The sequence below is a fragment of the Muntiacus reevesi genome, chromosome 1 (genome assembly GCF_963930625.1).
Source record: "Muntiacus reevesi chromosome 1, mMunRee1.1, whole genome shotgun sequence".
NCBI classification, from domain to species: domain Eukaryota; kingdom Metazoa; phylum Chordata; class Mammalia; order Artiodactyla; family Cervidae; genus Muntiacus; species Muntiacus reevesi.
The window spans coordinates 84,295,625-84,319,373 of record NC_089249.1 but is presented as its reverse complement, the minus strand read 5'-3'; the positions used below and the strand labels follow the sequence as shown (position 1 = coordinate 84,319,373).

At 42.5% G+C, this 23,749-nt stretch overlaps 1 non-coding gene across 1 annotated transcript; it reads right to left on the bottom strand.

The window, feature by feature from the left end:
• Positions 1 to 21,866: 21,866 nt before the first annotated feature.
• TRNAG-CCC (transfer RNA glycine (anticodon CCC)) lies at positions 21,867 to 21,938 on the bottom strand. Its single transcript has one exon. It is a non-coding gene; the product is annotated as a tRNA-Gly (tRNA).
• Between the last annotated feature and the right edge of the window lie 1,811 nt (positions 21,939 to 23,749).

Here is a 23,749-nt window from a genome sequence, read left to right as displayed (position 1 = left end):
TCTCTGGTTCTGGAATTAGTTCCCTTTATCAGCTCTCACCTTCCTGTGCCTATGGCCACTCTTCTAACCCAGAAGTGAAACTCAGTCCATTTCCTTGACACACCCCACAAATCTTACAAAGCCTTTGATAACATTTTAAGGAAAATGGAGGGAAGATTTACCTTGCAGCAATGCAAACCAATTAAAATGCAACATTATAAAGTCCGGAGACTTCCCTGGTGGCCCAGTGGTTAAGACTTCATGCTTCCAATGCAGGGCACACGGGTTTGATCCCTGGTTGGGAAACTAAGATCCCACATGCCACAGAGTGTGGCATATATATATATATATATATGATATATATGTGTGATGTAACATAAATGTGATTTATTTCATCATATATATAATAAAAATATATCACATATATATGAGATAAAAATATAAATATATATATATATGTTGATATACATATGTGATAAAAAATTTTTTAAAAGTCCATGTTCTTAGAAAGTGCCTCTGCAACTTTGCAGCAACTCTGGTTTTCTTCCTTCTAAATTGCTGAGGCCCTCCCCTGGAGAAGGAAATGGCAACCCACTCCAGTACTCTTGCCTGGAAAATCCCATGGACAGAGGAGCCTGGTAGACTACTTTCCATGGGGTCGCAAACAGCTGGACACAACTGAGTGACTTCACTTCACTTTTCCTGGGTCTTCCTTCTGTTCTGTTACCCCTCCCATATTTCTTAAGTCAAGTAGTTTAGCAATCTCTTTGGTTTTTTGTTTCCTGCCAACCTCAGGATCTTGCCTCCCTCCCCAAATCTATCAAGGGATTTTCTTAAATAAAGATAGTTGCCTCCCTAAGAAGGATTCTAATACCAGCTATTAAGATTGCTTTAGTTCTGCTTCATAAGAAATGTTTAGAAGAAGAATGACAGGTATAAATGACAGGCTAGAGAAAGGGTGGAGAAACTGAATGCAGAGGATAAATATGAGAAATAAGAAAAGGAGAGTGTGAAGATGACTTTAAGGTTAAAAACCATGTCAAGGGAAGAGAAATAGGTTAAAGATGTCCAACCAAGTCTTTGTACTAACAGGTGTTTCTGAGTTGGTTCTGAGAGATTCAGAACTGAGGCTAGCAGGAAGAGTTTGGAGAAAGGGGCCATGTTAAAAGACACATGGATATTCAGCCTCCAGCCAAAAAGTGACATGAGACACCTGAACTCTAGCCTGAATGCTGTGCCTAACTTGCAGTATGACCTTGATTAATCACTTTCTGCTCTGGGTCTCAGTTTCCTTATTCTTACAGTAAGAAAATCAGCCTGGAAACTCTTTCCCATAAATTCCATAATTAGACCTTAAATGATGTTTGCTGTTTTCTTGTTTTCAATTTTTTTTGGCAAGTGTTTGATTTATTTCTTGTTATTTTTTAAGATGACTTCTACTTTTTTTTTCTGGCTGTGCCACATGGCGTGTGAGAGCTTAGTTCCCGGACCAGGGATCGAACCCACTTCTCCTGCACTGAAACCACTGGAAATCCCACAGGTGTTTTTAATAGAAGTCAAGTGATAAGCAGGTGACACTAGTGGTAAAGAACCCACCTGCCAGTGCAGGAGAATGGAGACGCAAGTCTGATCCCTAGGTCAGGAAGAGCTCCTGGAGCAGAGCACACCAATCCACTCCAGTATCCTTGCCTGGAGAATCCCGTGGGCAGAGGAGCCTGGTGGGCTATGGTCCATAGGGTCGCAAAGAGTCCGACATGACTGAAGCGACTATCCACACATGCTAGTCATAGGCAAAAGTTGTGAATAATTGTGAAGGGAAGATAAGAAAACTTCTGAAAGCAGGTGTGATGAAGAGGTTAGAGTAGTTGACTGGCATGTTAGCTCAAAGATACAGGTATTCTCATGGAGCCATATTTTACTAGAAGAAAATGGCAAAAACACACACTAAATGTTCTGGACTCAGTTCTCAACACCTGGAGAAAATCTGGTAGGTTGGCCCACACTGTCATAAACAGGTCTCTCTGTTATTCTAGTGTCATTGCCCTCAACGTTCAATGTACTGCCTAGAGTACATTCCTTTTTTTAGAAGGAAAAAAGCCACTCACAGAATTGATGTTGTTGATTCTCAAAGTATGTGCAGTTAGTCCCAAACATGCTCAAAAAATAGAGAAACAGTTAATCAAACGTGCTACCATTGGAATGGAAGCACCAATGGAAGAACAAGCTACCATCTAATTCTTTTCAGCCAGACACAATGTGGAAAAGTTCTTTAGCATACGTAAGAATTGCATGCAATGTGTATTTAAAACACATTCACCCAGGTGAAGCACATGCTTCTGGTTGCCCACCTGTCTTGGCCAGTTTGGGCTGCTACAACAAAATACCATAAACTGGGTAGCTTAACAACAACTGAAATTTCGGTCCAGTTCTGGTGAGAGATTTCTTCCAGGTTACAGAGAGTTGACTTGTCTTTGGATTCTCATGTGGCAAAAAGAGGGCTTGCTTTCCAGCCTCCTCTGAGAAGGGCACTAATCCCATCTATGAGGGCGCCACCTTCACAGGCTAATTACCTCCCAAACACCGCACCCCTTATGTTGGGACTAGGGCTGTTGCAACACATGAACTAGGAGGGGGACACCTTCAATCCAATGCACCATCCAACAATCATTCATTCCCTTTCCTTCTTCCTGTCAGAATCCTTTTCCTCATAGCCATTGGCTTCATTCTCTCACTGATCATAGTAAACCCATTTTTCTTGCCAATGACCATTGTGACCAGGGAGACACAGGAAGTCTTCTGGGATCCAGTTTGGCTACATAATTTGTGAGGCCTAGTGTAAAATGAAAATGCAGGATCCCTTGTTCAAAAATCAAGAAAAAATTGCCATTAAAAGTCCTAGAGTAAGTTCAAGTCTCGGTGGAACCTCCAAAAAAAAAAAAAAAAAGTCCTAGAATATTAAGTGTTTTCCTTTCTTCTGTGATGGTTCTCAAATCTTGTCATGTATTTCTTTTTTTTTTTTTTTCTTTTTTTTTTTTTATTAGTTGGAGGCTAATTACTTCACAGTGGGTTTTGTCATACATTGATATTAATCAGCCATAGAGTTACACGTATTCCCCATCCCAATCGCCCCTCCCACCTCCCTCTCCACCCGATTCCTCTGGGTGCTCCCAGTGCACCAGGCCCGAGCACTTGTCTCATGCATCCCACCTGTGCTGGTGATCTGTTTCACCATAGATAATATACATGCTGTTCTTTTGAAACATCCCACCCTCACCTTCTCCCACAGAGTTCAAAAGTCTGTTCTGTACTTCTGTGTCTCTTTTTCTGTTTTGCATATAGGGTTATCGTTACCATCTTTCTAAATTCCATATATATGCGTTAGTATGCTGTAATGTTCTTTATCTTTCTGGCTTACTTAACTCTATAATATGGAAAACAGTGTGGAGATTTCTTAAAAAACTGGAAATAGAACTGTCATGTATTTCTTTATTTGCTGTTTACTTTCATCCTAAGTAAAAAAAAATTAAAATTCTAAATTATTAGCATAAGTATTATTATTATCATGCATTTACTTTTATATTGTGTAACAGTGACTTAGCGGCAGCAGCAGCAGCAGCAGCAGTGTAACAGCAATTTTAAATACAAATATAAGAATGTATAACTTGCATTCAGAACCACTGAAATCACACAATTTGTATTATATATCTCATAGACATACTTTGCTATTACCAGAACAGTGAAAGGTCTGTACAAAACTCAACTATTTTATTTTACTTCTTAGAAGTGAAAAAATATCTTACTTTACCCCCTCCTAAGTAAACATGGGCCTGGCGTTCTGACCTGCACTGGCCTTCTAGAACTTGAACTGGGTGGGAAAAAAAAGTAAAAGTTAAAAAATATATATTTTACTTCTTATTTTACTTTTCATTCTACAAACACTCCATTGAAGCAACCTCCATAACAGGCTCACATTGTACAAGGTTTGAGTCTTGCTGAGCTCCTGGGCATTCTGTGCCACCTACGAATAGAGTACAGCAGCAAAGGACAGAGACACATAACTCTTCTACTCATATATGTGTTCCATTGTCTCATCAAACTTCACTTACAAAATGCAAGTTCAGAGATAAAATCACTAGGAATTTCAAGACAGTGAGAATCTTAAGCAAGCATTAAACCAAGTACAAGACCTTTCTGAGAACAGAGTCCCATGTGACTGTACATGTCTCATGCCCATGAAGCCAACCCAGGCTGAAAGATTCCTTGAAAAGTGTTTATCTCTCATTTAAGAAGTCTTTCCCTTGCTGGATATCACTGTGGCTACTTTTGGAAGATTTGGCAGCCATCTTCCAACCATGAGAGGAACAAACCTGTGGGAAAAGGTGATGCAAGAGAAGAAAGATAGAAAGAATGTCTCTGAAGAGATTATTGAACCTCTGAACTAACCAGTTCCTAGAGTCACTTTGAGTTGAGTTTTTCTCTTATTTGCAGCTGAGAGCATCCTATCTTGGCCCTAACCCAGATGTGTACACTTTTAACTAGCTCCCTAGGTGATTCTAATGCAGGTGGTCTAGGAATCATATTTTGAGAAACTTGTCTCTAAAATGATGGCAAACATCATAAACTGTTTGGAGAAAAACACATTTCATGAGCTGGATGACCTTGATTGATTCAGGTGAATGCCTCAGATGCATAGTTCTTTTTTGTTTTGACCATCAATCCTGTCTTCGAACAAAGATCAACGCATTCCCTACACTTAACACATATATATCCCTCACTCTATCCCTCCAGAGTGATGTGGGAGGGTTTCCTGATTTCCACAATACCTCCTGGAGAAACTACATGGTTTTTAAAAATTATTTTAGAACCTTAGGACTCTTCAGGGGCTCATCCAATCACTCAGTCCCCATTGATTGATCTAAATAACCTCAAAGAACAGTGGCTGCTGCTGCCACGTTTGTAAACCGGGGTCACACTGCCTAACTTCCCCTCCTAAGTAAACACGGGCCTAGGGTTCTGACCTGCACTGGCCTCCTAAAACTTGAACTGGGTGAAAGAACAGAGGCAATTGTAGCAAGATTACTGAGTAACTGGGAAAAAGAAATCAATTTTGGGGATGGGGGTATAGAAAATGGCCTGAGATCCAGATATAGTCCAATTCAAGTGTCTAGTCCACAGTGGTCCAGAAAGAAATATGAGGCAAAGGGGCTGTGACTCAAATCTATAGGACAGAGAAAGAGTAAATGGGAGGTGGAGACAGATATGGACAGGGACTTTCCAAAATTTACTTTATTAACATAAACTCAGGGGTCCTTGAAAGAGGTTTGTCATTAATAACAAATGACCCCTTTATCACTTTTATCTCAGAAATCCCAAGGGTTTTAGGAGCTCTGTGCCAGAAACAGGGAAGACTAAATATACATTCCTTACTATGAACCACAGTGTCACACCATGTAAGTGGAAGAATTGTTGATGGCATCAGGGTGATTTGTTGCAGAGAAAGGGACAGTATAAACTTCTTAGTAAGTACATTTGTGTCCCAATGAATTGGTACCACCAAGTATAGGCTCAAACCTTCTATATAGTATGTTAGAGTTGGCAATCCTGGTACTTCACTGGTGGTCCTTCCACTGCAGGGGGCATGGGTTCTATCCCTGATCGGGGAACTAAGATCCCACCTGCTGGCCAAAAAGTAATTTTTAAAAAGAGAGAGAAATGGCAATCTTGCTACAAGGGAGCAGAGGGAAAAAACAGAAGATTGTTTTTAAGTTTCATGTTTCAAAGCTAATGGCCCTCAGTAATGCACTAGCTTAGACTGAGGAGACGCATCACTCTCTCCTAGGGGAGTTATAATCTCCCTGATAGCTCAGTTTGAAAAGAATCTACCTGCAATGCAGAAGACCCTGGTTTGACTCCTGGGTCAGGAAGATCCCCTGGAGAAGGAAACGGCTATCCACTCCAGCATTCTTGGGCTTCCCTAGTGGCTCAGCTGGTAAAGAATCTGCCTACAATGTGGGAGACCTGGGTTTGATCCCTGGGTTGAGAAGATCCTTCGGAGAAGGGAACAGCTACTCATTCCAGTATTCTGGCCTGGAGAATCCCATGGACTGCATTATCCATGGGTTTGCAAAGAGCTGGACATGACTGAGCGACTTTCATACTTTGAAGGTAATGACGGCATTTCACTCCTTTGTATCACCATTTGACATGAATTTACATCCTCAATTGAATTGTCTTGAGCTGAGCTATGCCACTTCTCAAATGAGTCATTCTGATTTAGAAAGCAGTTGATGAAACCAGGGACATACCTCTTTAGAAGCAAGGCCAACAGGCACCTTCATAAATTTGGTATGGGGAAATGAGGAAACCAATTTCATCCTACTCAAATGCCTTGAGTTAAGCCATTATCCTTTGGCATTAAAAATAAGAGACTATTGTCCAACCTTCTATTCCCTTGGTATCCTCCTCTCAAGAAGTCTGTCTTGAAATTCTTGCTTTCAGAAGGCTTACAGTCTCAGCACAGAGGCTTGTTTCTTTGAATTAAGCATTACCCTCTCTGGGTCAAAGTTTTAAAATGTAAATACCTCTGGGAGGAGTAACACATTACATCCCTATTACTTGTGTATAAATGAATTTAACCCAGGCTTTCTTCTCAATAGAAAGAACTGGGCTCCTTTGGGGGCTGAAAATCATGAAAGAGGAGGAAAGAAACGATGCCCAGAGAAGAATGGAATGTATGGGGCAGGGAAGAATGGCTTTCAAGTACAAGTTGGCCTCCGTCCCAAGCTTACTGAGGTCTAGGCCTGAATGAGACCAGTAATAACAATAGCAGTAGCTTTTATTGCTCCTTTTGTGAGACTCATTTCTTCTTGGTAAAACTCCTTTACTTTAGCCTATTATCCCCTTGTAATTAAAACAATATATTGTATCCTCCACTTGGGATGCCTTTGAAACTGTGTGGAGAGTACACAATGGTACTCGGAAAGCTTTTATTTGGCTTCTCTTGAGTCAAAGCAGAAGCTTCCAGGACAGATTTATCATACTAAGTCCAGAGAGTTATCTCAGACAACTCACACACAAGATATCGGAGCCCTGGGGCAGATTCAAAGCTCCCCTTCTGGTGTGAAGAAGGTGCAAATAGAAGATCATCTCCGAGGCTGTCATCAAGCCAAATGACATATCACCTGTAGATTTACTGGAGGAAGGGTGGGGGCTGTTACATGAGCAGAGAGGAGAAGGAGATCTTATTGCTTCTAAGCAAACTAAACTTCCCCTTGCTTTTTTATTTCTTCTGCTGAGAAAATGTAGCTTCTTAATAGGTACAGCTTGGAAAAAGAAAATTTGAACTAAAAGACCACTGTTTGGTCTTTTCAAGGGGCCCTAATGGTGGACTGCAACATCTTTATCTATAAATGGAGTTAGTAATGCCTACCTCAGAGGATGATTAGGAAGATTAGATGAGGCAGGGTGTGAAGCACTTGGCCACAGCCACGAACAAGGGAGATGACCATGGATATTAGCTCACTTTCCAATTTCTCTCAACAGACAGTACCCCAGAACTCACTTTGGGGAACTACTCTGCCCAAACTCCTAGATTTCATTCCTGGCTTCTGGTCTGCCTTAAACTCCATTTCTGACAAGGAGCTGCCCTTTATGGGTCTGGGGAGTTAGATGTATTTCCTCACTCTTCCTTAACCATATTTTCCAAAACCAAAGATTTTTGAATGCAGGGCCTCACTGTATGGATGACTGGGGTTTTTTCCTACTTCAGATATTGTTAACTGATTTATGTGAAAAGTCTCTCAAAAGTCAAATAATTAAGCTACATTCCGTTATATATGTAAAGAACTATCTTTTTGAAGAATGAAATTACAGGCAAAGACAGCAAATTCAGTAAAAAAAAAAAAAAAAAATCCTTGATTACTTGACATCAAGGACAGCACAGTCATCACAGACACACTCTCTCATTTACTGTTGATCAGCAAGGATGTTTGGAGGTGGTTGCCAACAATGCTCTCTCCCTGTCGTCCGCTGTAGGCTGACCTTTCTTTGCCAGCAGCCTGTGACATTTTGGTTTCTGGCTGTGTGCTGCTGTTCCTTCAGACCCATGGATCTTGTGACACGCACTGTGAGTGTGACTGAGCGGTGATGCCTGGAAAGAGGTCAGTGTTCAAGTGATGAGAAGTAAGGGAACATAAACAGATGTATGGTTGAGAAATAAGTCAAATTGCTGTATTATTATGTTGCTTTAGGTGGTTTAATGCTAAGGCTTATTTGTGTCTTACTTCTTACAACTTTCAGTCAGGGTAAAAAGACTGGTTACCCCTATTCTCATCTCCTCCAACCTCCCTACCATTTCAGAGAAAAACTATTCAAGTGCAAGGACTGTATTAGCCAATAAACAATTCACATTGAAGATTGAATGAAAGTCCTAATGAATTACTCAACTAACGAATTTGACGTCAAAGTCCAGACTGGGTGACTTGCAGTTTTTCTTTTCGGCTGGCACCATCCTTCATGGAGCTAATCCCCAAATCCACAGAGAATTCTCTACAGTTGCTTTCTCATCCTCAGAAGGAATGGCCCCAGCTTGACTAGGCTGAGAAACACAATAATGTCCCTCTCAACTGGCTTAATTCTCAAAAATTCTCCCCAATTGCTGGACAAGTCTTAACTGTAGTCAGGACCATCTCTTCAAAAAGATTATAAATTTAGCCAAATGTGTCTCAAATTCTTTCTTCCTCTATATGTTCTCACTATACTGACTGCCTCCTCTCCTACTTCCATCATGGTTCAAGACCTTACTTCTCTGGATCAGAATGTATTCTTAGGGAGGTAAATTCTGCTGGATAAATGAACATCAGTTAGCATCACTTAACTGAAGGAGTAGGTCAGTTTCTGCCTCTGCCTACTCTCCTCTAGTCTTAACCCTGTCCCATTTCTCTCACCCAACCCAAGGCTGTTACTGTGATGATCATAAGCACAGGCTTTGGAGTCTAGCTGCGTGACCTTGAACAAGTCACATAGCCTTTTAGTAAAATGGGTTCAATAAACACCTACCTCTTGGGGTGTTTTGACAGTGAGTGAGATAATGTACAAAGGGTTTAGTATTGGGCATGAAACATGGTAAGTGACCAATAAATGGTGGCTGTTATCACTCTTGATCTTAACAATCTCAGCTTCTTGCTCTCACCTCCCTAGTTCTTGACTCCCACCTCAATCTTAGAGTTAGTTTTGATCACTCTCTCCCTGAATCTGTAGCACTTTAAGGTCAAGATCTTAATATGATGGGCCAAAGAACTAAACAGACATTTCTCCAAAGAAGACATACAGATGGCTAACAAACACATGAAAAGATGCTCAACATCACTCATCATCAGAGAAATGCAAATCAAAACCACAATGAGGTACCATTACACGCCAGTCAGGATGGCTGCTATCCAAAAGTCTACAAGCAATAAATGCTGGAGAGGGTGTGGAGAAAAGGGAACCCTCTTACACTGTTGGTGGGAATGCAAACTAGTACAGCCACTATGGAAAACAGTGTGGAGATTTCTTAAAAAACTGGAAATAGAACTGCCATATGACCCAGCAATACCACTTCTAGGCATACACACTGAGGAATCCAGATCTGAAAGAGACACGTGCACCCCAATGTTCATCGCAGCACTGTTTATAATAGCCAGGACATGGAAGCAACCCAGATGCCCATCAACAGATGAATGGATAAGGAAGCTGTGGTACATATACACCATGGAATATTACTCAGCCGTTAAAAAGAATTCATTTGAATCAGTTCTAATGAGATGGATGAAACTGGAGCCCATTATACAGAGTGAAGTAAGCCAGAAAGATAAAGAACATTACAGTATACTAACACATATATACGGAATTTAGATAGATGGTGGCGATAACCCTATATGCAGGGCAGAAGAAGAGACGCAGAAGTACAGAACAGACTTTTGAACTCTGGGGGAGAACGTGAGGGTGGGATGTTTTGAAAGAACAGCATGTATACTATCTATGGTGAAACGGACCACCAGCCCAGGTGGGATACATGAGTCAGGTGCTCGGGCCTGGTGCACTGGGAGGACCCTGAGGAGTCGGGTGGGGAGGGAGGTGGGAGGGGGGATCGGGATGGGGAATATGTGTAACTATATGGCTGATTCATGTCAATGTATGACAAAACCCACTGAAATGTTGTAAAGTGATTGGCCTCCAACTAATAAAATAATATTTAAAAAAAAAAAAAAAAGATCTTAATATGTCTATCTGTGGCACCCTATTTAGTTCCCTACATCTAATAAAAAGTGCATGCTCAATAAATGCTGGGTGGTAGAATGGGACTAATACTCTGACTTAGATAAGGTGTAGTGGGGCTGACTCCTGGGCTCCTGAGTCATTACCTACGATACAACTCTTCTTCAACTGGGCTTCTGATTGAGTTCCATTCTGGTTTCCCAGTTCTCCAGAGACGTCTAAACATTTTCTCCACCAAAGACACTACAGTCCTATCCCTGAATCCCATTTCAGTCTAGGGTTAAAGCCCAGGAACAATCCCAGGCATCAGAGCTCTGCCTGAGGTTCTATATGGCCCATGCACTAAGGGATGACTTAAAATCCAATTCTTTTCATCTCCGTCAGCACCTCTCCCATTGAGGTGGACAATGGTCATTTTCTTACTCTTAAATAAAATGTATTTTTTAAAGTATCACTTTATTTAATGGTTTATGCTATACAATCTAAGTTAAAACAGTGCTTTCTATGCAAAAGCAGTTTCAAGACAAGAGTCCTAACATCTATGCAGCAGCCTTATTGGAAGGCCATGTGGCATCTATGAAGAGCCAACTCATTGGAAAAGACCCTGATGCTGGGAAAGACTGTAGGCAGGAGGAGAAGGGGACGACAGAGGATGAGATGGTTGGATGGCATCACTGACTCAATGGGCATGAGTTTGAGCAAGCTCTGGGAGATGGTGAAGGGCAGGGAAGCCTGGTGTGCTACAGTCCATGGGGTCGCAAAGAGTCAGACATGACTGAGTGACTGAACAATAAAAATTGTGGCATCCTGGATGGGAGAGGAGTTTGGGGGAGAATGGATACATGTAAATATATGGAAGAATCCCTTCACAGCTCACCTGAAACTATCACAGCATTGTTTGTTAATTGGCTATACCGCAGTACAAAACAAAAAGGTTTTTTAAAAAAGAATCCTATCATCCCCTCCAAACTGATTTCTGTCCGTGTGTGTGTGTGTGTGTGTGTGTGTGTGTGCGCGCACGCGCGCTCAGTCACTCAGCTGTGTCTGACTCAGCGACCCCAAGGACTGTAGCTTGCCAGGTTGCTCTGTCCAAGGAATTTTCCAGCAAGAATACTGGAGTGAGTTGCCATTTTCTACTCCAGGGGATCTTCCTGACCCAGGGATTGAACCCAAATCTCTTGCATCTCCTGCATTGGCAGGCAAATTCTTTACGACTTGTACCACCTGGGAAGCCCTAAGTGCCACCAATTTCTAATATGCAAATTCTGAAGTCATCACCAACCCCACTCTTACCACTTGTGGTCCTGTCCTAAGGCTGGTCTAAGAGATAGGTACAGTTGCTTCCAGAAGGCCTAGTTTTCTGGGAACAAACAAATTAAAGAGAGGGGGTGTCTTTTTCCTTCCATTTATAGGAAAGTCACCCTGGCTTTGGGTCTTGTTTCCTGTGACCTAACATTGGCCCCTAGTCACTCTCATCTTTCCAGCCATGTCCAGTGGATGAAGTAATACATGAAAAATCGGTGACAGACCTCCAGATCTGAGTGTCAATGAATTCCCATCCATAGAACTCCTTCCAGGTCATGGATTTAACCCGGCAAGAAATGGCCTTCTCAAAGACACAGAAGCCTCTCCCAGGAAGGTGGAGAAGGCCCACGTTAGTGTGAGATCAGAGATCCTTTTCTGCTGTGCAGATGGCAAATTAACCTCCTTCCCTACCTTGCCCTAGGTCTTCTGCCTCAGACCTCAGGGCTCTGCATGTGTGTTGTGCATGCGTGTGTGCTCATTTGCTTTAGTCATGTCTGACTCTTTGTGACCCTGTGGGTTGTAGACCATCAGGCTCCTCTGTCTATGGTGTTCTCCAGGCAAGAATACTAGAATGGGTTGCCATGCCCTCCTCCAGGGGATCTTCCCAACCCAGGGATCAAACCCATGTCCCTTACATCCTCTTCTTTGGCAGGCAGGTTCTTTACTACTAGCACCACCTGAGAAAACTATATGTATTATAGGCATTCCATCTATTTTAACAACAAAACAAAAAAATAACCTCGGTTTGGGGGCAATGGTAACAAGTAATTGACTACAAAACCTTCTGCGTATTTTCATGTTAACATACACCAAGGATGATGGCATCCACGAGAAAAAAGGCAGTCTGCCTTGGGAAGATGGCTCATTATCTCCACTAATTACTTCTGTGCTTTTGTTTAAACCATTTCCCAGCCTGGAAGGCCTTTCCCCCATTGACATCCATCAATTAAAATTTTACTCATTCTTTAAGACCCAACTCAAATGTCACTTTCTCCAAGAAGCCTTTTCTAATCCTCTAGTTAGAATTAATTGCTTCCCTCTCAATGTTCCTGTGACATTTATTATAGAATATTCCCACATTATTATATGGAAATGTTATATAATATTTATTACACAATATTCCTATGTCATATTAAAGGTTATTTATTATATAATATTCTTATGTCACCATAAAGATATATGAAAGATGTTTTGCAAATTGACTATCCTACAATCCAGCCTCAATAAAGAGAAGCTATTATTAAGATTATGAATTACACTTTATATCTGATCTGTCGGTCAAGTTTTAAGGGTGCATAATTTGAGGGGGGATAAAAATAACTTCTTGGGCATTGTAAATCACAAAACCTAGCTATTCTGGGAAGAAAGAAAATAAAATACAGATATGAGCCACAGCACTTGTTCCCTCATCTACTGGGACACCCACTTCACTTTGTACAGAGACAACAGAATTAAAGAGGTCCTACTAACCAAGCTCTGCGCCACCACCACTTGAAACATAAAATCCACTCTCCATATTTCATCTGTACTCAAATTCACTCCCATCTGAGACCACTCATTCAACTTTTAAACAACTATAACAGCCATCTTAAAAAGAGCTCTCATTTATCGAGTTTCTAGGTGTAGCACACCACAGGTAGGTACCATCACACCTCAGTTAATCCTCATAAAAATTCAAAAGTAAAATAAACTTGCCCAAAGGTATAGCTAATAAGTGGCATATTTGAGAAAGTCAAGCCCAGCCCTAACTCCTAAGCCTGTGGTCTTACCACTAGGCCTTCTTTCTTCCTTAATTGTGGGGAAGTTTTCCGAAGTTTATAATTTAGGTGGAAGCTGAAACTCCCACCCACAGTTCTGTGTTTTACCCTTTGAGACCACCAACACTTACCCAGTTCACCTTCAACTCTACCAGCCTACAAATAATTTAAAATGGTTGGCCTGACTCCAAGTCCTCTTGTCTCCGGACTAGACATCCTTCAGCTGCTGTCTTGCCTACAAAATGGCTTTGGACCCCACCTTTTAATGCATTTCACTTTTTCCCTGTTGCTCTCAGAGGCAACACCCGGAATGAGCCACACTCCCCAGCTGTGACGTGGGCAGTGGTGCCCACTCAGATATGTTGGGCCCCTGCTTCAGGGTGTTTCTCTCAACAGGCCCCTGTGAGACTGAGTCACCTCCAGCCTCTCCACATATAATTGGCTCTTTAGAACTAAGTGTAAGCTTTCCATTTATCCCTATCAAATCCCATCTTGTTATATCTGGGACATCCTTTCCTCTGCTGAGAGCATTCTGAATCCTGATCTTATCATCCAACACAGTCACTAACCCTCTCAGCAAATTTGATCAGTATGTTCTGTGAAACCATCCAAGTCATTAATAAAATGTTGACTGAGACCCTGCAGCAAATGACTAGAGACCTCCCTTAAAGTTGACACAGGTTCATTAATCATCAGTCTTTGTGTGTGATTGTTCAACCAATTACAAATCCACTTAACTGCACTGGGCTCATGGGTCTATATCCTGCTGAAACCCACCAGCCCAGTAACCCCATCAACAAAGGAAATGAGCTTAGTCTGGCATAACTGGTTCTGAGTGAGCTCCTGTTGTTTTACAAAGATTAGTCTGGCAGGGTGGATCCTGAACCCACACTGTTTCTCCTGATGGTGTCTGTACATAAACTAGGAGTTCCAATAACATGATAAATCACTTATAATCACTCCCAGAACTCTAACAGGCTAGAGCTCCCAATTCCTTATCCTAACACAAAACAAAACAAAAAATACTTAAATGCAAAAGACCGGCCTAAAGTTAAATTGTAAAATTTTTCTCTGGTTCTTTAACACACTGCTCTGAGCTCTTTCCTATTTCACAGTGTCCTCTTTGCCTCACCCCATATGAATCGTGTGACCTCATGAGACCCTCTGACCTCCCAAGGATCTCCACCTTAATATCTTATCTCATTCCTGCCTTCCCTAAAATGCTCCACTTTCCAAAATGACACACTTCCTGAGCCCCTCCCTCCTCCCTCCTATTAAAGTACTGATCTTAGACAGAAGTAAGGGATCAAGCAGCTAGATTTGGAATGAAGTATGAATGACTAACTTACCCTGAAAAATATGTTGGTATTTTTGAAACAGAAGCATAGTTAACCCCAAATAATCTCTAGTTAGTGAATTAGAAGCCATTTGACACAATTGGGGTATAGAAATGCAAGTAGAGTTGGAAATATCTTTTGCTGGGGAGCTTTTGTACTAGTCAAGATTTTTGAAGGCAAATAACAGAAATTTACTCCAGTTACTTTCATCAGAAAAGGTATTTAGAAAGGATATCAGGTACTATCCTCAATCGACAAGGAGGCTTGAAAGTCAGACATAATTGAAGAAAGGGTAGGTACCCTAGGGACTTCCTTGGTGGCTCAGGCAGAAAAGCGTCTGCCTACAATGCGGGAAACCTGGGTTCAATTCCTGGATCAGGAGGATCCCCTGGAGTAGGAAAGGGCAACCCACTCAAGTACTCTTGCCTGGAAAATCCCATAGACGGAGGATCCTGGTAGGCTACAGTCCATGGGGTTGCAAAGAGTCGGACATGACTGAGCGATATAACGTTTACTTTGGGTACTCTAGAACTCATTTAGATCAAGCAACAAAAACAAGTTCTCTAGAAAGTTGTGGTGGGCCCCACTGCTGATGGACCCTTGCTTCTACTGGAAACTCAACACTGAATCCCTAGGTACCTGAATCTCTGCCTCTGCTGCCTTAAACATTTCCAACTGCCCCCTAAGAGTCCAAAGCAGCCATTGGCGAAGCCTGGACCACAGACTGGCCATAGCCATGTCCCAGCCCAGGGAGCAGAAAGAAGACTATCTTCCTCTCTTTGGCTTTCCTAATGGAAGAATTGTCTTTCTCACCTTGGTCCCTTATTTTAGGGTTCAGAAGTAGATATCTAAAAACATAAGGAATGCTCAGTACAATTCCTAGAACTCCTCAAATTTCATTGAGTTGGCCACAAAGTTCATTTGAGTTTCTCCATAAGAAAAACCTGAGAGCTTTTTGACCAGCCCTATACCATGTCCTTTTACTTGCCCTTCTATGCCCATGTGAAGGAATTATAAGGGAGTTGCCACTTTCAAGAGTCATTAAAGTTGATAACTTAGTGCTGCAGTAAGGTATTGCTCTCACCTCACACTGCTCCCAAGCATAACAACCAGACAAACAACTTGACAAACCCTCCCTTTAAAAATATATATATATATATAGTACATATACAGAAAAGTACTCAAATCACAAATGTAGAGCACAATGAAATTTCATACAATGAACATAACCTGTTCAAGACATATTACCAGCATCCATGGCACCTCCCACATCTTGTATCAATCACTACCTCCCCACAGCAGCCACCGTCCTGACATCTAGCATAATAGATTTGTTATTCCTATTTTTTTACTTTAAAACATGAGATCTTATAGTATTTTATCTTTTCGGCCTGGCCTCATTCTTTCAACATTTTGTCCAGGAAATTGATCCATGTTATTGGGTATGGTGGTATCTGACCAAGCACTTTCAAAAGGTGATTATTACACCAGCTGTCCCCAGGGTTCCTGGGAATTACTGACATCATATTACTGAAGTCAGGTGAGAAAACAAAATCTCTAGATATTTGTTCCACTTACATGAAATTTGGATTAATTCTAGTGCACAGGAGAGATACTGCCTTTCTGTTTAATGTACTAAAATCAGATTAATGCAAATGATAAGGATGTAAAGAATACCTTGATTCATTTACAAATGTTTCTTGTGAACTTGGAATACTCTACAAAGTGTCCCCTTAGTTCCTGAAAATATTTGCTGCAGAAACAGAACTCAACTTTGCAGGTGGCTAAAAAGGCTTGACTAATTTGAGAGTATTTGGAGTGCATGGAATGTTGGGATTGTTTCCATGACAGAGCAGGGGCAGCTGAGCACCTGGACATGCACAAGCAAGCCATGTCCATGCCCAGAGCAGTGGTCTCTGAACACATGAGTGATTTGGGGTAAACCAGGATTGAGAAATCGTGATAGCGAGGGAAGGGTTAATAGTGCAGCCAGAGATAACAAAACAAGTTTACAAAGAGACTGCTGATGGAAACACGGGGATGCATAATAAAGTGGCTGGTCACAGGCAGAACAAGGAATGCTGGATGATCACACCTAAAACATCTATGGTCTCCCAAAAATGTGCTCTGGAAAAGCCATCTCCTTGGAGAAACAGGTTGAAGATTAAATTGCAGCTCCCTGGGGGTACAGACATATGATAGTGCACTTGTGGGGTAGAGGGGCCTGGAGGTGAGATGCCAGGGGGAGGAAAGGGAAGGCTATCCGGAACTTGGGGGGAGCCGAATTCCTGACCTTCAGCTGTTTGTTCTGAAAATGGAAGAAGAAAGTCCTCTGCATTCCACAGGTCTCTGTGAACAAAGTCATCACTTTGAAAGCGTCTATGCTCTTGATTAACTCTGGACAACAGGACAAAAAGAAGTTGCTGTGTGTCTGAGGATTCTGAGTTAGTGAGGAAGGCAGCAAGATGACAAGGAGGAAGCCTGGTGCCGCTGGAGAAGAAGGAAGCCTGAGGGGGCCATGACCTGGCTTAGGAGGCCAGTTTTTCCCCACAGTCTGACTCTCTGTGTTCTCATTTCTAGCCCAGCCCCAGACTCAGAGTCCTATACCCCTGAATGGTGACAGGCAGGGGAAAGATCTGCCTTTATGCTTCACTTCAGCCTTCATTCACATTTGCTCTTTCTCTCTTAGCCTGATGAATCCTTTAGAAAAAGAAGCTTGATGTGGAAAGTTGAGTACTCCTCAAGTCAGCACAAGAGTCCTAATAATTGTGTGAATTTATGGGTATGAAGTGCTGATTTAGGGGATACGTGCATGCTAAGTCACTTCAGTAGTATCCTATTCTTTGTGACCCCATGAACTGTAGCCACCAGGCTCCTCTGTCCCAGGGATTTTCCAGGCAGGAATATTGGAGTGGGTTGCCATGCCTTCCTCCAGGGGATCTTCCCGACCCAGGGATCGAACCCATGTCTCTTTTGTCTCCTGCATTGGCAGGCAGGTTCTTTACCACGAAGCCACCAGGGAAGTCCTACAAGAGATATGAAAATGAGACAGGAATGTCTCTGTCCTCTCACCTACTAGGGATTATAGGACAGATTGTGTTAAGGGCCACAGAGGGATAGACTTTTAAAAAGATATTGAGGACTGGGACTTCCCTGGTGGCACAGTGAATAAGAATCCACCTGTCAATGCAATCCACCCCTGTCAAGAGATGCAGGTTCAATCCCTAGGTTGGGAAGACCTCTTGGAGAAGGGAATGGCTATCCACTCCAGTATTCTTGCCTGGAGAATCCCATGAACAGAGGAGCCTGGCAGGCTATAGTCCATGGGGCCCCAAAGAGTCAGACACAACTGAGCAACTAAGCACAATTTTCATCTTCATAGCAAAAGAAATAGTTGAAATCACCAAAAATTTAAGTGCTAGCACATAGCTGAGACTTCACTTGTATACCAGGAGCTGTGTCAATGTAACACATGTATTCCCTCACTTAATCCCCACAACACCCCATAAAGTGTCATTATGTACACTTACAGAGGAACAAAACTGAAGATGAAAGAGATTAAGTGAGCAAGAACTTGAACCCCAGAAGTCTGCAGTCCAAAACCTGCAGTCTTGGCCACCAGGCTCTACAGCATCTACAAGGGCTCTTTCTTTAATCTATTTATTTATATATTTATGAATTTATTTTTGGCTGCACTGGGTCTCTGTTGCTGCACAAGCCTTCTCCAGTTGCAGTGCCTGGGCTTCTCATTGTGGTGGTTTCCTTGTTGCAGAGCAGTTGTGGCTCTTGGGCTTCTTTATCCCAAGGCATGTGAAATTTTCCCAGACCAGAGATTGAACTTGTGTCCCCTGCACTGGCAGGTGGATTCTTATCCACTGCGCCACCAAGGAAGTCCCTTCAAGAGCTCTTTCTACAGGGCAACTTTAGGCAGTGAAAGTGAGTGATGGGAAAATGGAAGCAGGTTGTGAAGGAGAAAAAACAAACATGAGAACATGAAACAGCAATGTCAGGTCAATGGAAGCAGATACAAAACCTAATAAATTTATAATCTGGGAGACCCTAAAGAGGGGCCCAGGACAGACTAACCAGTTTAGGGGGTCTCAGAAGGAAGTTAAAAAGGATGGAATTAGGAAAACCAGGGTAGGAGTCAGCCTGGGACAGGAAGAGGGAGACTTCTCTGGCACACAGGAGGAGCCAGAGGGTGGAAATAGCAAGGAATTTTGAGGAGAAGCTAAGTGATCTGAGGTAGGTGGCTGTTACCTGTTGAATTGTGTCGCTCCACCCCCCATCCCCCCAAAAGATGTTGAAGTCCTACCCTCTGGTACCTGTGAAAGCGACCTTATTTGGAAATAGAATCTTTGTTATCAAGTGAAGATGAGATCAGCAGGATGGGCCCTAATCCAGTGTGACTGTGTCCTTATAAAGAGAGGAAATTTGGACAAAGATACAGACACAGGGAGAATGCCATGTGAAGATGAAGGCAGAGATTGGGTGACACATCTAGAAGCCAAAGTGTGTTAGTCACTTCAATTGTGTCTGGCTCTTTGTGACCCCATGGACTGTAGCCCACCAGGCTCCTCTGTCCATGGAATTCTCCACACAAGAATACTGGAGTGAGTTGCCATTCCCTTCTCTAGGGAATCTTCCCAACTCAGGAATGGAACCTGGGACTCCTACATTGCAGATTCTTTACTGTCTGAGCAACCAGGGACACCAAGGATCACCAAATACTGCCAGAGCTAGACCACAGGCCGATTCTCCCTCATACCATCAGAAGGAACCAGTGCTGCCAGTATCTTGATCTCAGACTTTAAGCCTCTAAAACTAAGTATAAACTTCCGTTGTTTGAGAGACTTCCATGGTGATCGAGTAGTTAGGACTCCACGCTTCCACTGCAGAGATCGAGGGTCCAGTCCCTGATCATGGACATGCCACATGGTGCGGCCAAAAGATTAAAATAAAAATAAAAAGACTTCTGTTGTTTGAGAATAAACTCTTGTGCTTTTAGCCACCCAGTTGTTGGTACTTTGTTATGGCGGCCCTGGTAAACTAATACAGTGGACTGAGCCGTCTCGGGAAATAGAAGACATGTTGCTCATACCACACAGCCTCTGGAGAGATGCTTCCAGCTCAGTCCAGGGAGATGATGCAGTAAGGGCGGCGCTTGGGCCAGAGCTGCTTCTTGTTGTCACTGTTGCTAAGTTGTGTCCGACTCCTTACGACCCCGTGGACTGTAGCCCGCCAGGCTCCTCTGTCCCTAGGATTTCTCAGGCAAGAATGCTGGGGTGGGTTGCCTGTTCCTTCTCCAGGGCCAAGCTTAGGAGAAGAAATGGGAAAAGTCTTCCTTTTCTCTCCAGGGATCCAGGGAGCAACTACTTTCCTCATCCAGCCTGACTCCCTGGGGTGCTCTGGGGACAGGGTGCAGGAGTGTGAGGCCCACACAGGCCAAGGGTCTCTCTGGGGTGAACGCAAGGCTGTCATGGGAGCTCTGAGACACCAGGCTCTATGCAGGGAGTTGTCCTTAGTCAAGATTGTCCCTAGTATATATTGGAGATTACATATGAACCAATGTAAGTGCTGTTTTGAGACTGACTTTTATTCGAGGAGGAAAAGGAGGAATTCATTTTTATTTTCATGAGGCCTCCAGAAGCCTGGGGTTGGCGCAAGTTGACACTGACCCCTTTGGGAGTGGGGTGTGAAGAAGCTCAGTGGGGACGAATGCCTCTCCTTAGCTGTTGCTCTGTCATCTGTGAGTATTGTCCCCAGTAGCCCTGCCGGTCAAGACTGTGTCTCCTTCCTGACACTCCCTCATTGTCTAACTGGGCACAGTCACTCTTCAGGGAAAGGAGAGTGGTAGCTGAGAATTTCTTTAGCATTTAGAAGAGGATCATCTTGAGGAGAGCATGTCTGCATGTTTTCGATCCCAAATGCAGACTTAGAACACTGAAACCCATTTAGAAGAAGGACTGAAACCCATCAGATGCTGTGACATTTCTGACACCATTGACATCACCTATTCCAGCACGCCACCTTCCAAGCAGGAACCACTCTTCCTCGCTGTTTGCAAGTGCAATCACGTGTCTTGCCTGGAAAACGGGTTTATAACAAAACAGGAGTGTTAATAAGGAAAATATTAGAAGGCAGAATTTTAAAATCCAGTAATGCCCTAGAACCCTGGAGATTACTTAAGCACAACTAACTGAAAGCCAAGGACAAGGGCAGGGTGGGGCGGAGGGTATGAAACAGACCAAAATACCAGGCACTTGTAAAACTTCTGTGCTGTGCTCTGCTAAATCGCTCAGTCATGTCCAACTCTTTGCGACCCTATGGACTACAGGTCGCCAGAATCTCTGGGATTCTCCAGGCAAGAATATTGGAGTGGGTAGCCATGCCATCCTTCAGGGGATCATCCCAACCCAGGGATCGAACACACATCTAAGTCTCCTGCTTTAGCAGGAGGGTTCTTTACCACTCGTGCCACCTGGGAAGCCCATGATGGCCTATTGAAAAACTTCTGCTCCCTGAGTAATCAGCAGCATGTAATGGAAAGACAGCCTAACTGGGCCGGCAGTGGGGGTGAGGGGGATGTGGGGGTGTGGGGTGGGGAGGGGTGTAGAAAGGGAAAGTTGAAGAAAGTGGACAATTAGAAGTAAAGTAGAAACCAATTAATTAAAAATATAAAAGGAATAACCTTGCAAGGGACTCTCTAATCAATAAAACAGATTCATGAAAGAGAAGTCAGCTAGGAAATCATGGGGATCCACCACCAAAAAAAAAAGTCTCAACTCTTTATGGCACTTTACAAGCTATCTTCATATACAGTAATCTAGGGATAGAAGCAGGAGTTACTATTCCTACTTTACAGGGAAAAGAAGCTGAAGTTCAGAGAGGTATGTAATTTATTCAAAGTCTCACAGCTATTAAGTGACAAAGTTTGTTCTTTAGCACTCAGAGTGGAAAAAGGATTTAGTTAAAAGGCTGAATGGGTTATTTTACTTTCATCTCACCAAGGAAGGTGATAAAGAGAGTCCTAGCTCCAAAATTTCCACTGAAATAGACAACAGATGCTTTCTCTCTACCATGTAGCAGCACAGTATAGTTACAGTATGGTTTGTTATTATTTGTATTTTTTTTTTTGCCAGGTCTTAGTTGCAGCACCTGAAATCTTCCATCTTCATGTGGGATCTTTAGTTGAGGCATGCTACTCTTAGTTACAGCACATGGGATCTAGTTCTCTGACCAGGAATTGAACCCAGGCCCCTGCATTGGGAGTACAGAGTCTTAGCCACTGGACCATCAGGGAAGTCCCTACAGCATGGTTTTTGGAGTCAAACAGATCTAGGGTCCAACCTTAGCTCTTCAACCTACTAAGCAGAGACTCTGAAAAAGCCATTTAATCTCTCTGAGCTCTGTTTTCATAACCATAAAATAGCAATAATATTTCCAGGTTATTCTGAGTTTTAAAAACCATAATGGGGTAATAAAATTGCTAATACTATGTCTCTAGTTTTTTGAATAATAAAAATATACTTTATTGAACATTTAAAGTAAATTTTAAACTTTCAAGAATGAAAAATCATAATTCTCTGAAGAGTATGCTCAGTTTACTCCTGCTATCTACAACTAAGGAAAGACTAGTCAGGTAATTCTACAGTCAAGATACCACTACAGGCAGACCACCAGCCCAGGTGGGAGGCATGAGTCAAGTGCTCGGGCCTGTTGGGCTGGGAAGATCCAGAAGAATCGGGTGGAGAGGGAGGTGGGATGGGAGACCGGGATGGGGAATTCGTGTAACTCTATGGCTGATTCACATCAATGTATGACAAAACCCACTGAAAAATTAAAAAAAAAATAATTAAAAAAAAAAAAGATACCACTACAGGGGACTTCCCTGGCAACCCAATGGTTAAGACTTTATTTGCCTTCCAACACACGGGGTGAGGTTTCAGACCCTGGTCAGGCAGCTAGTGGGCTTCCCTGGTGGCAGGTAAAGAATCTGCCTGCAATGCCGGAGACCCAGGTTCAATCCCTGGATTGGGAAGATCCGTTGGAGAAGGGCATGGCAACCCACTCCAGTATTCTTGCCTGGAGAATCCCATGGGCAGAGGAACCCGTCTGGCTACAGTACGCAGGGTCACAAACAGTCGGACACAACTAAGCGACTAACACTCTCCCTTTCGGGGAGCTAAGATCCCACACGACTCATGGCCAAAAAACCAAAACATAAAACAGAAGCAATGTTGAAAAAAAAAAAAAAAAAAAAAAACAGAAGCAATGTTGGAACAGATTCAATAAAGGTTTGTAAAATAGTCCACAATACAAAAAAGAGAGAGAGCAAGAGATATCTACGGTCGTCAGATGTTAGGAGAAGAAATACTATTGGTGGGGGAAAGGCTCCCTCCAAAGAGGCTACCTCCAAGCATAAACAAGGATGCAAAGTCACACATCACTGCCTGGGCTGATAAGCACGCAGGCCCATCTAAGGATAGTCTCATAATCCTGCCTGGAGCCATCATTTCGACCCAGCACCTGCATGCCATCTCCTGCAATCCTCAAATGACCCTCTGTGGTAAGTACTAGAATTACTCCCTTTTCACAGATGAGGAAACCGAGGCCTACATAGATCAAACAATTTGCACAAGATCAATCCAAAACAGAATGCAGCTTTTGATTTTGACTCTCAATTCTATGTTCTCAACCCTTGGATTTCATGAATCAGTAACTTTTTTTAAATTTAGGAACTGACATAGAGTTGATAATTTTGTGACAAATGAGAAAATGATTTCTAAGATAGAAATAATAATAATATAAAACCCAAGAAAGAGGATTGGAAATAATACCACACATAGGAAAAATACCAAATATGGAAAAGAAGGATGTTTTAAAGGATAGGAAAGAATCTCAGAATAAAAGTAAATTCTTCCCATGAAAGAGTATTTAGAGCCTATACCAACAAAACACAGGAAAGGTACAAGATCAATTGTTACTTTATGACACTAAATTATAGACAATCGTTTGCCAGTTGGAGATGTATATATTCAACAGTGCAGTAAGAAGTGGAATTTGCTAGTCCAACTTGTTTAAGTGTGTGTGCTTAGTCACTTAGTCGTGTCC